General features: G+C 46.5%; 1 non-coding gene across 1 annotated transcript; it reads right to left on the bottom strand.

Moving 5' to 3' along the window:
- Positions 1 to 10,466: 10,466 nt before the first annotated feature.
- Positions 10,467 to 10,538, bottom strand: trnae-cuc (transfer RNA glutamic acid (anticodon CUC)). The gene has a single exon. It is a non-coding gene; the product is annotated as a tRNA-Glu (tRNA).
- Positions 10,539 to 11,069: the final 531 nt, after the last annotated feature.

Raw genomic sequence — 11,069 nt, 5'->3', positions numbered from 1 at the left:
CCTCACGTAATAGTGTGAGAGAGCAGAAGAGTGAATGGGCTCTGCCTTCCACCAGCACAGCTTGTAAGTAGAAACGAAATGGTTCAATTATCCAACAGTGGAGAGAGCCCGGTTCCTGGGGACAGTACAAACAGCAGCGTCCTGGGAGCAGGGAGACAGATTGAGAAGCAGATGTTCTTGAAACTCTTCCCTGCTTGCAATTCTGGGAGCAATGTACAATGAATTTCGTACTGAGCAAGTCTCAGCTGCTCCAGGAGGTGGCTACTCCCATGGCTGGTGGCTCGTTAGTCTGCGATGTGATTCTTGCTTTGGGTCTTCGAGCATATACAGCCGTGTGAGAGTTCCCGGGTTCCAATCCCAGGCGAACCATCATTCCTTAAATTGATATGAGCAAAAATGCCCGATCAATTTTGTCAATTAAAGCCGCTTCGTTAATTTAGATCGGACTGCCTGAATTTGGGACGGCGCAGAGCTGCCATTGCAGTGAACACGGCGAAGGGAAACACGTGGTGAAAGTGAGAACAAGTATTGCAGATTTTTCGCCCGCGCAATCCGAGTCTGAATGAATCCTCCAACTGTATTACCCTCAATTCTGAGGATGATACTTCAGGAAGAGGGGAAGTGAAGTGATTGCAGACGGCGCTGAACAGGTTAACGTGAATGATACCGTCCTGAGGAATGTCAGCAATGAAGGGAGATTGGAAAGTTTGGGGCAGCTCTCTTTGGTGAACAGAAGGCTGAAAGCTTGTCTGATTGAAGTTTTCCACGTCATGAGAGTTTTAGAGAGAGGAAATAATGCAGTGAAAATGCTCCCAGGCCTGAAAGGATCGAGAACGATTTGGCAGAGATTTAAGGTCATCAGGAAAATAAGTAAAAGTGACATTAGGAAGACCGTTTTCGCACAGGGAGTGGGGTCAGTAAGTCGCTGTCTGACAGTGAGAAAGAAGCAGATTCAATGGACACAAAAGGGAATTCGGTGGGCATGTTCAATGTAACAATGTGCAGATTTACAGGGAGAAGGCGACAGAATGAGACACTTATTTACATATTGTGTTGAGCCAGCAGAGCTAAGGTGGGCTGCATGGCCTCAGTCTGCACTGTCACACATTTCGTGATTCTGAGTGAAATCGGAGTTGGACCAACAGAACGTGGGAAATTTGACAACTGGTATATTCTACCCAACAGGATACTCCATCACAGCAATGAAGGTGTTTTGACATCATTCTCGAAGGTACATGACACAATGCAGATTCAAAACCGAGTATTCCTTTGAATCACTGAGTAATTTGTTTACAGTTATTCAGTTGAGGTGAGCGGAGTTGCGCATTGGGAACCACTCCAGTTGATAGGTCGAAGCCGTTTTCTCCTGTATGATAGTCCCACCAGCACTCCAATTTGCTGTGCTTCCAGTCAGTAGATGCAGATTTCTATCCCATACTGATACACAGGCCACGATGACCCAGCTGTGGTGACAATTTTGTGAAGGTCTGAGTGCTCTTCTCCAGTTCTCTGTCTGGCTGCTATGATCCGAATCATCAAACCTCTCTTCTCCGAGATAGGAATAAACTGGTGAAGGTGAAACACATCAGTTGCGGAGTGTTCCATGCGCAGGAGGCCCTGCAGTAATTCCCCACGCTGTTTCACACAGCAACATCCTCTCGGTAAATTACGCTTGGCAAAAAAAATCGATTGAACCAAATCAGTGTCCGCCACTGGATTTTACTGACACCGTTGATAAAATTCAGGCTCACCGTTAATGTGGAGAGGGGTCGTCAGACTAGGGTTTCCGCTCCTTCTGATGAATAAAGATAATTTTAACTGTGTCCAGTGAGAGGAAAGGATTTGCTGTTGGTGAGAAACATTTCTATCTGAACTCGCTGTCACTCTCCTGATAGATTGAAACATAAAGACGGAAGTCTCTGGATTATGTTGTAAGAATATTGGTATTATGTTATTCACACCGCACTGTCACCAACTGAACGAAGCGGCTGCCAGAGGGAGACGGCTGTGTTTAAACCCCGTGATGAACTGGGGGAGATGAGCATTTAGCCCAACAACGACGTCAGTGAATCTGACGTAATTCAAACACGCCATCTTCCGATCTGGAGTCAGACACGCTACCTTTCAGCTACACGGTCACGGATGGCTCCTTCCTTCTATTCATACTTCAGGGAAGTGATCGCACTGCAATGATTTTACATTATGAGTAACAACGGAGATAAATAGTTCATGTCTGTTCTGTCTCTCCCCCCTCTCCTTCTGTCTCCCGAAACAATTGCCAACTCTACCTCAATAAAAAGTTGAAAGAACTGTGGATGCTGTATATCAGAAACAAAAAAGACAGGAGTTGCCGGTGACCCTTCCACAGAACTGATTGTAATTGGGAAAACGTTGGTTTATATGCAGAAGATATTGTGAGAGGAAGGCAGATGCAGTAAATGACAGATCAGGACAGACCCCAAAGTGAGGGAAGAATTGTTGGACAGGAAAGGGAGTTGATAACGATCCGTGTGGGAGGGTGAATGGTGACTGTTCGTGGCTCAGAATACATAGTGTGCAATGACAGACTGTGTGATAACAAGTCTTGGTGTGTATGGTCGGGACGAGGATACTATGGATTTCAGGCCCTAGAATTATTGAATTCGATATTGGGACCGGAGGGATGTATGGTCCCCAAGTGAAATATTCGGTGTTCTTCGTTCTGCTGGTGCTGAGCTTCACTGGAACACGACAGCAAACCTGAGACAGAGATGTTGGCCAGGGAACAGGATGGGGTGTGGAATTGGCAGGCAACTGGAAGCTCAGGGTCTTTTTGCGGGCAGAACGTAGATGTTCTGTGCATCAGTTACCCAGTTTATGTTTCGTTTTCACCAATGTAGAAGAGGCCACATTGTGAGCAGCAAATGCAGTAGACTGGGTTGTGGGAAGAGCAGGTTAAGTGCCGCTTCACCTGGAAGGTAAGTTTGGCCCTTGGATAGTGAGGAGGGAGCAGGTAAATGGGCTGGTGTCACACATTCGGCAGTTGCAAGGTAAAGTGCCGTTGGACTATTGGGGTGGGAATGGGGTTAGGGTTGATTGGAATGAAGGAAGAGTTGACCCAAGCTATAACTTCTGCCCATTTACTTATCCGCCAAATAGAGAAATTTTTAAAGTGTGCACAAGGAAATTTTCTAATTCACACTGAGGATGTACATACTGGCGAGGGTGCAAAACCTAAGGGCCAGCAACCAGAATTCTATTAACATTACAATAGTGATTCAAAGTAATATATCAGATCTAAAAGTTGAAGTTCTAAATTGGAGGAAGACTCAGGTATTAGGCAAGATCTTTCAAAAGCTGATTGGGGGCAGTTGTTTGCAGGTTAAAGGACTGCTGGAAAATGGGAAGCCTTCAAATATGAGATAACAAGAGTCCACACACAGTATATTCCTGTTAGGGTGAAAGGAAAGGCTGGTAGGTGTAGGGAATGCTGGATGACCAGAGAAATTGTGATTTTGGTAAAGATAACGAAGGATTCATACGTCAGGTATTGACAGAGAGATCGAGTGAATCCTTAGAGAATAAAGACAGTACAGCATACTTAAGAGAGAAATCATGAGGGCAAAAAGGGGACATGAGATAGCTTTGGCAAATAGAGTTAAGGATAACCCAAAGGATTTTTTATAAATACGTTAAGGCCAAAAGTATAACAAGGGAGAGAATAGCGCCCCTCAAAGATCACCAAGGCAGCCTTTGTGTGGAGCTGCAGTCGATTGGATTGGGCGGGGAGGGGGGTGGGGGGATACTCAACGGATTTTGTGCATCAGTGTTTACTGTGGAGAAAGGCATGGAAGATATAGAATGTGAGAAAGTAGATGGTGACATGTTGAAAAAATGTCCATATTACAGATGAGAAATTGCTGGATATCTTGAAATGCAGAGAAGTGGATAAATCCCAAGGACCTGATCAGGAGTACCCTAGAACTCTGTGCGAAACTGGGGAAGTGACTTCCGGGCCTCTCACTGAGATATTTGTGGCATCAATAGTCACAGGTGAGGTGCCGGAAGGCTGGCGGGTGATTAACGTGGTGCCACTATTTAAGAAATGTGGTAAGGAAAAGTCAGGGAACTATAGACCAGTGAGACAGATATCCGTGACGGGCAAGTTTTTGGAGAGAATCCTGACAGATAGGATTTACATGTATTTGGAAAGGCAAGAATTGATTAAGGATAGTCAACATGGCTTTATGCTTGGGAAATCATGTCTCACGAACATGATTGAGTTTTTTGAAGAAGTACAAAGTGGATTGATGAGGGCAGAGCGATGGACGTGATTTATATGGACTTCAGGAAGGCATTCATCAAGGTTCCACAAGGGAGACTGGTGAGCAAGGTTTAATCTCATGGCATGCAGTGACAACTCGCCATTTGGATACAGAACTGGCTAGAAGGCAGAAGACAGAGGGTGGTGATGGAGGGTTGCTTTTCAGACTGAAGGCCTGTGACCAATGGTGTACCACAAGGATCGATGCTGGGTCCGCTAGTTTATGTCATTTATATAAATGATTTATATGTAAACGGAGGAGTATAGTTAGTCAGTTTGTAGATGACACCAAAATTGGAGGTGTTGTGGACAGCAAAGAAGGTTACCTCAGATTAAAATGGGACCTTGATCAGATGGGCCAATGAGCTGAGAAGTGGCAGATGGAGGTTAATATAGATAAATATGAGGTGCTGCATTTTGGAAAAACAAATCAGAGCAGGACTTTTACACTTCATGGGAAGTTCCTTGGAAGTGTTGCTGAACAAAGAGACCTTGGAATTCAGGTTGATCGTTCCTTAAAAGTAAAGACGCAGGCAGATTGGGTAGTAAAGAAGGTGTTTGGTATGCTTTCCTTTGTTGGTCAGAGCATCGAGGATAGATGTTAGGACCTCATGTTGCCACTGTACAGAACATTGGTCAGGCCACGTTTGGAATATTGCATGTAGTTTTGGTCTGCTTCCTGTCGGAAAGATGTTGTGAAACTAGAAAAGGTGGAGAAAAGATTTACAAGGGTGTTGCCAGGGTTGGATGGTTGAGCTATACGGCGAGGCTGAATCCACTCTTTTCTCTGGAGCGTCGGAGGCTAAGGGGTGACCTTATAGAGGTTTATAAAATCATGAGGGATATGGATAGGGCAAATAGACAAGTTCTTTTCCCTGTGATGGGGGAGTCCAGAACTAGAGGGAATAGTTTTAGGAAGGGGAGGGGAAATATATAGAATGCACTTAAGAGGCAACCTTTTCACGCAGAGGGTGATGCATGTACGGCATGAGCTGCCGGAGTAAGTGGTGGAGGCTGTATAATTACAGCATTTAAAATGCATCTGGATGTGTATAAAAATAGGAAATATTTATGGGGATTTGGGCCAAGTGTTGGCAAATCGGACTTGATTAGGTTAGGATATCTGGGCTGCATGGACGAGTTGGACCGAAGGGTCTGTTTCCATGCTGTACATCTGTGTCACTCTGTGAGACTCCATGGGATTATTCAGGAGAAAGTGAGGACTTCAGATGCTGGAAATCAGAGCTGAAAATGTGTTTCTGGAAAAGCGCAGCAGGTCAGGCACCATCCAAGGAGCAGAAGAATCGACGTTTCGGGCATGAGCCCTTCTTCAGGAAGTTTTAGCTATAAACTATAAACATTCCCTTAGTTAAACATTGTGAAGTGTGAAGCCATTGTTTTAGTCCCGAAGTTCGACTTGAGCTCCCCGCTCCCCCATCCCAGTAACCCTGTTGACAGCCTTCGTGTCACATTTAAAACTAGGATCAATAGATTCGTGATCAGTTGGGGGATGAACAGTTATAGGAAAAGGGCAGGAAAGTGCAAGTGGAGAATGTCAGATCAGCCACAATCCTATTGAATGGAGAAACAGGCTCAAGGGGTTGAATGGCTTTTTCCTGTTCCTATTTCTTATGGTTCCCGAGCCCTTACCTCTGAAACAGGGTCCTGGCTTCAGTGTGTGCCATTACTGAGAGTGCTGATGTTCCCTTGTGTAATATCAACAACTTAGCAGCTGCTGAAACCTCTTGCTCCTTTGTTACCTCTAAACACAATATGCCAATGTGTCCAGGGGAGGTGATGGCCGAATTTATTGTCACCAGACTATTCACCCAGGTAATGTCCTGCGGACCTGGGTTCAAAACCGACCACGGCAGATGGTTGAATCTGGATTCAATATAAAACTGGAATTAAGAGTCTAATGATGAAGCTGTTGTGGTTTGTTGTAAAAACTTATCTGGTTTCCTGCTCTCCGAACCTGATCTGATCTGATCTCCATGTGATTTCAGATCCACTGTCATCTGGTTGAATCTTCACTGCCCTTTCAGTCAATTCTTAAAGCTCACCTTTTTTAACTATGATGTTGCCAGAATGATTTATAGACGGCATAGGCTGGGACTTTCTTTCACTGGAGTGTAGGAAGTTGAGGGTGGAGGTGATGGAGGTTTATGAAGTCATGAGGGACAAATATAAGGTGAATAACCAGCGTCTTTTCCTGAAGGGTAGGGAGTTCAAAGTCTGGGAGTATATTTTTAAGATGAGAGTGAGAAGATTTAAAAAGGACGGAGGGGGGCAACGTTTTTTACATTGAAGGTGGTTCGTGTGTGGAATGAACTGTCAGAGAACGTGGTGGATGCAGGTCATGTTACAATGTTTAAAATTATTTGGATAAGTACATATGAGCCACACACAGGCAGGTGAGTCTAATCTTCCCCCAGATATTCAAAGGGACAGCCAGTCAGAGGGGGGCAGGGCCATGCCTATCGTTGTTGTGTGGCATGTGTGACAGCTGCAACAAGACGTGCCAACTCCTGTGCTCACTGCTCTGACCAATGAAAGCAAGCATGCCAAAAGCCCTCTTCACCACCCTGTCTACCCATGACTCCATTTTCTAGGTGCTAATAACCCGCAACCCTCGATCTCTCTCAGTTTTGGTCCCCTTGGTGTTCTGACTTCTGACTTCTTCAACTCTGGGTTTGTGTTGAACTTGATGGGATACTTTGTCCAACTCAGCATGTTTAAACAGTATCTCTCAGAGGGATTCATCTGAAACTTTTCAGGAGGTGAGCTCAACAAGATTGAACTATTCAAAGTTACTTGGACTCTATTTTAAAGTTACATTAGGACCAGTCGTCAGAGACACATGCAGCATGGAAACAGACCCTTTGGTCCAACTTGTCCATGCTGACCTGATATCCTAAATTAATCTAGTCCCATTTGACAGCACCTGACCCATATACTCTGGCAGCTCATTTCATATATATACCACTCGCTGCATGAAGAAGTTGCCCATTTAATATATTTGTCTCTTACCCTAAACATCTGCCCTCTAGTTCTGGACTCCCCCATCCCAGGGAAAAGACCTTGTCTATTACCCTGTCCATGCCCGTCATGATTTTGTAACCTCTATTAGGTCACTTCTCTGCCTCTGATGATCCAGTGAAAACAGTCCCAGCCTATTCAGCCTCTCCCTGTAGCTCAAATCCTCCAAACCCCTGCAACATTCCCGTAAATCGTTTCTCACAGAGACGTCAACGTTTCAGTCCTGAGGAAGGGTTAATACCCAAAACCCTGACTACTCCATATCCTGGTGCTGCCTGGTTTGCTGTATTCTCCCAACCTCCTCCTTGCCTATTTCGGCGTGCAGTGTGTAGTGGCTCAGTGGTTACGACTGCAGCCTCACAGTGCCAGGGGCCCCGGTTTGATTCCAGCCTTGGGTGACTGTCTGTGAGGAATTTGCACATTTTCCCAGTGTCTGCGTGGGTTTTCTCTGGGTGATTCTGTTTTCTTTAATAAACCAAAGATGTGAAGGTCTTGTAGATTTGCCATGCTTTCTTGCCCGTAGAGGTAGGTACATTAGTCAGATGGAAATGAGTCTGGATGGGTTACTCTTCCGAGGGTCGGTGTGGACTTGTTGGGACAAATGGCCTGTTTCACACTGAAGCTAATCCCATCTGCGCTACATTTGTCACTACCGAATGACAGAGTAGACTCGACAGGCCGAATGGCCTAACTTCTGCTCCGATGGTCTTACGGTCTTAGGATTCTCTGGATCATTTCATTTGGCAATGTGCAGTCCCGGGCTCAATGAGCAGCAGTGTCTACTAAAGGCAAAGCTGATAGGATGGTTGAACTCCTACAATGTGGAAACAGGTCCTTCAGCCCAACACATCTGCACTGATCTTTCGAATAGTAATCCAGTCAGATCCATTTTCCTACCCTCCCTAAATTGCACACAGACCCCGACGGGTGGAATTATTCCTGGGTTCTTGGTGCCATGAGGCAGCAGTGCAATCCATGAGCCACCATGGGGTTGTGGTTGTGGGGTGTAGGGCAGGCAATTGAAGTCCAGCAGAAAACTAAAACAGCACACCTCCTCTCCCACTGCACCCACTGTCAGGACTGGCAGGATGTTCAGTCCTGGGGGGTGACCCAAGGCAGCGTCGCGGGTGTGTTCTGATTGCTGGGAGCTTTGGTGCCCCTGCTGGTGCTTCCGCAAGTTGCAGGAAAAGATGAACCTCTTCGCACACTCGGGCGAGCTGAAGGGCCTCACCCCAGTGTGGACACACTGGTGCTTCAGCAGAGCGGAGGAATTCAGGGCAGCAGAAAGGCCTCCCCCCTCCGCCACCACCTCCCGCCTCCGCCACCCCGGGTGGATCAGCTGGTGCTTCAGCAGTGTGGAGGAGCGGGTAAAGCCCTTCCTATACTCGGGGCAGGAGAACGGCTTCTCCCCGGTGTGAATGGACTAGTGTCTCAGCAGGGTTGAGGAACTGCTGAAGGCCTTCCTGCACTTAGGGCAACTGAACGACATCTCCCCGATGTGGACCCACTAGTGGGCCAGCAGTTCGGAAGAAAGATCAAAGCCCTCCCTGCACTCGGGGCAGAAGAACTGCCTCTCCTCAGTGTGGACCCACTGGTATCACAGCAGGTGGGAAGAACTGCTGAAGGCCATCTCGCACTTGGGGCAGGAGAACAGCCTTCCCCGGTGTGGACCAACTGGTGCATCAGCAAGGCAGAGGAATCACTGAAGGCCTTCCCACACTCAGGGCAGCAGAAGGGCCTCTTCCCCTCTGTGGGCCCATTGGTGCTTCAGAATCCTTTCAAATTTCACAATATCCTTCTGATAGGAGGGAGACCAGAATTACATACAATATTCCAAAAGTGGTCTAACCAATGTCCTGTACAGCCACAACATAACTTTCCAACTCCAACACTCAGTTAGAGGATTACGAAAGCTTTCAAAACCCACAAAAAAAAAACAGGAAAGAATGGAGGAAAAAACCAAATTTTTGAGAGTCAGCTTGGAAGCATCAATGAGAAATCGGCAGACGTGGTTTATTGGGTACCTGTTCTCCTTAAATATACTATATACGTATTTCTCTTGTGCTCTTCGTAATTTCTCTGTGCTGCAGTGTGTAGCGGCTCGTTGAAATAATGTCCTGTTGAATCTTCGTTTGTGGGTGTTGGGATGATTGCTTCTGTGGTTTAGTATTTGGTTTGTGTGTGTTGTTTTTCTGTCGACGCTTGTTTGAAGTTCCCATTGACTGTTCGCTCTAATGTGACATCTAGAAATGCCACTGTGTGGATGTTTTCCTCCCCTTCAAACCAGGAGCCCCCCTCAGGCCCAAAGTCTCACCACTTGGAACACCAATATACAGACTCGTCAAAGGCCTCCACTGAAGACTAAAACATCAAGTCGAAGATTCACACCACTCCATTTCCTCCATCCAAGAATTCCTGAAAACCAAAGACACTAAGATTGAAGAGGATGTAATAATGATGTCCTTTGACATAACAGCCCTGTTCAATCTATTAACATCAACGTGGCCAAAGAAAACTGAAGACACTACTCGAACAACCAAAGACACAAACACAGCACCAACTTCATCAGCAAACATAGCACTGTCAACCTCGTGGAACTGTGCCTTACCACCCACTTCATATTCAGTAACAAGCCCTACAAACAAATCAACGAAACATCCATGAAACCACCAGTATCAGGATTCCTAGCAGAAGCAATAATGCAGAGACTCGTACAAAGAGCCCTTTCGACGATCAACCCAAACTTTGAGTCCGCTACAACGATGACACTTTTGTCATCAGAAAATAAAACAAATTAAAGGAAACCTACAACACCATCAACAATCTGCTTACTGGCATAAAATTCGCAAAAGAGGCGAACAACAACAAAGTGCCATTTCAAGATGTCACAGTAGAGCGAACAGTCAATGGTAAATTCAAAACAGCGTTTACAGGAAAACAACGCACGCGAACCAAGAACTTAACTACAGAAGTAATCATCCCTACACATAAAAACAAAACTGAATCAGGTCAATATTTCAACGAGCCACGACACACTGCAGCACCCATGAATTACGAAGATCAATAAATCACTGTGCGGCTCATTTTAGAGGAACGGACAACCTTCCAACGCCCTGAAAATAGCTTCCCTAACCGGGAATCGAACCCGGGCCGCGGCGGCGAGAGCGCCGAATCCTAACCAGTAGACCACCAGGGAGATGCGCGTAAACGCTGACAGCTCGACTGAAAATTTCTTTCCTGCCCCGAAATCGAATCCGGGCCACGGTTGTTCGAAGGCTTTCACCTGTGCATCCATCAATGTCATTTCTTGTATCCATTGCTCCCGATGCGGTCTCCTCTCCATTGGGGAGACTAGCGACTCCTCGCAGAGTCAAGTCACAGCGCTTGAAGGAACATCTCCAGGACACCCGCACCAATCAACCCCATCGCCCTCTGGAACAAAATTTCAAAACCCCTCCCACTCTGCCGAGGACATGCAGGTCCTGGGCCTCCTCCATCGCCGCTCCCTCCCACCCGATGCCTGGAGGATGAACGCCTCATCTTCCGCCTTGGATAAATTCAACCCCAGGCCATCAATGCGGACTTCGCCAGTTTCCTCATTTCCCCTCCTCCCACCTTACCTCAGTTCCAACCTTCCAACTCAGCGCTGTCCTCATGACCTGTCCAATCTGCCAATCTCTCTTCCCACCTATCCGCTCCACCCTCCTCTCTGACCTGTCACTTCCGT

This window comes from Chiloscyllium punctatum, chromosome 36 (assembly GCF_047496795.1).
Source record: "Chiloscyllium punctatum isolate Juve2018m chromosome 36, sChiPun1.3, whole genome shotgun sequence".
NCBI classification, from domain to species: Eukaryota; Metazoa; Chordata; class Chondrichthyes; order Orectolobiformes; family Hemiscylliidae; genus Chiloscyllium; species Chiloscyllium punctatum.
Note: the sequence above shows the minus strand (reverse complement) of the source record. Positions and strands in the feature narration are given on the sequence as shown.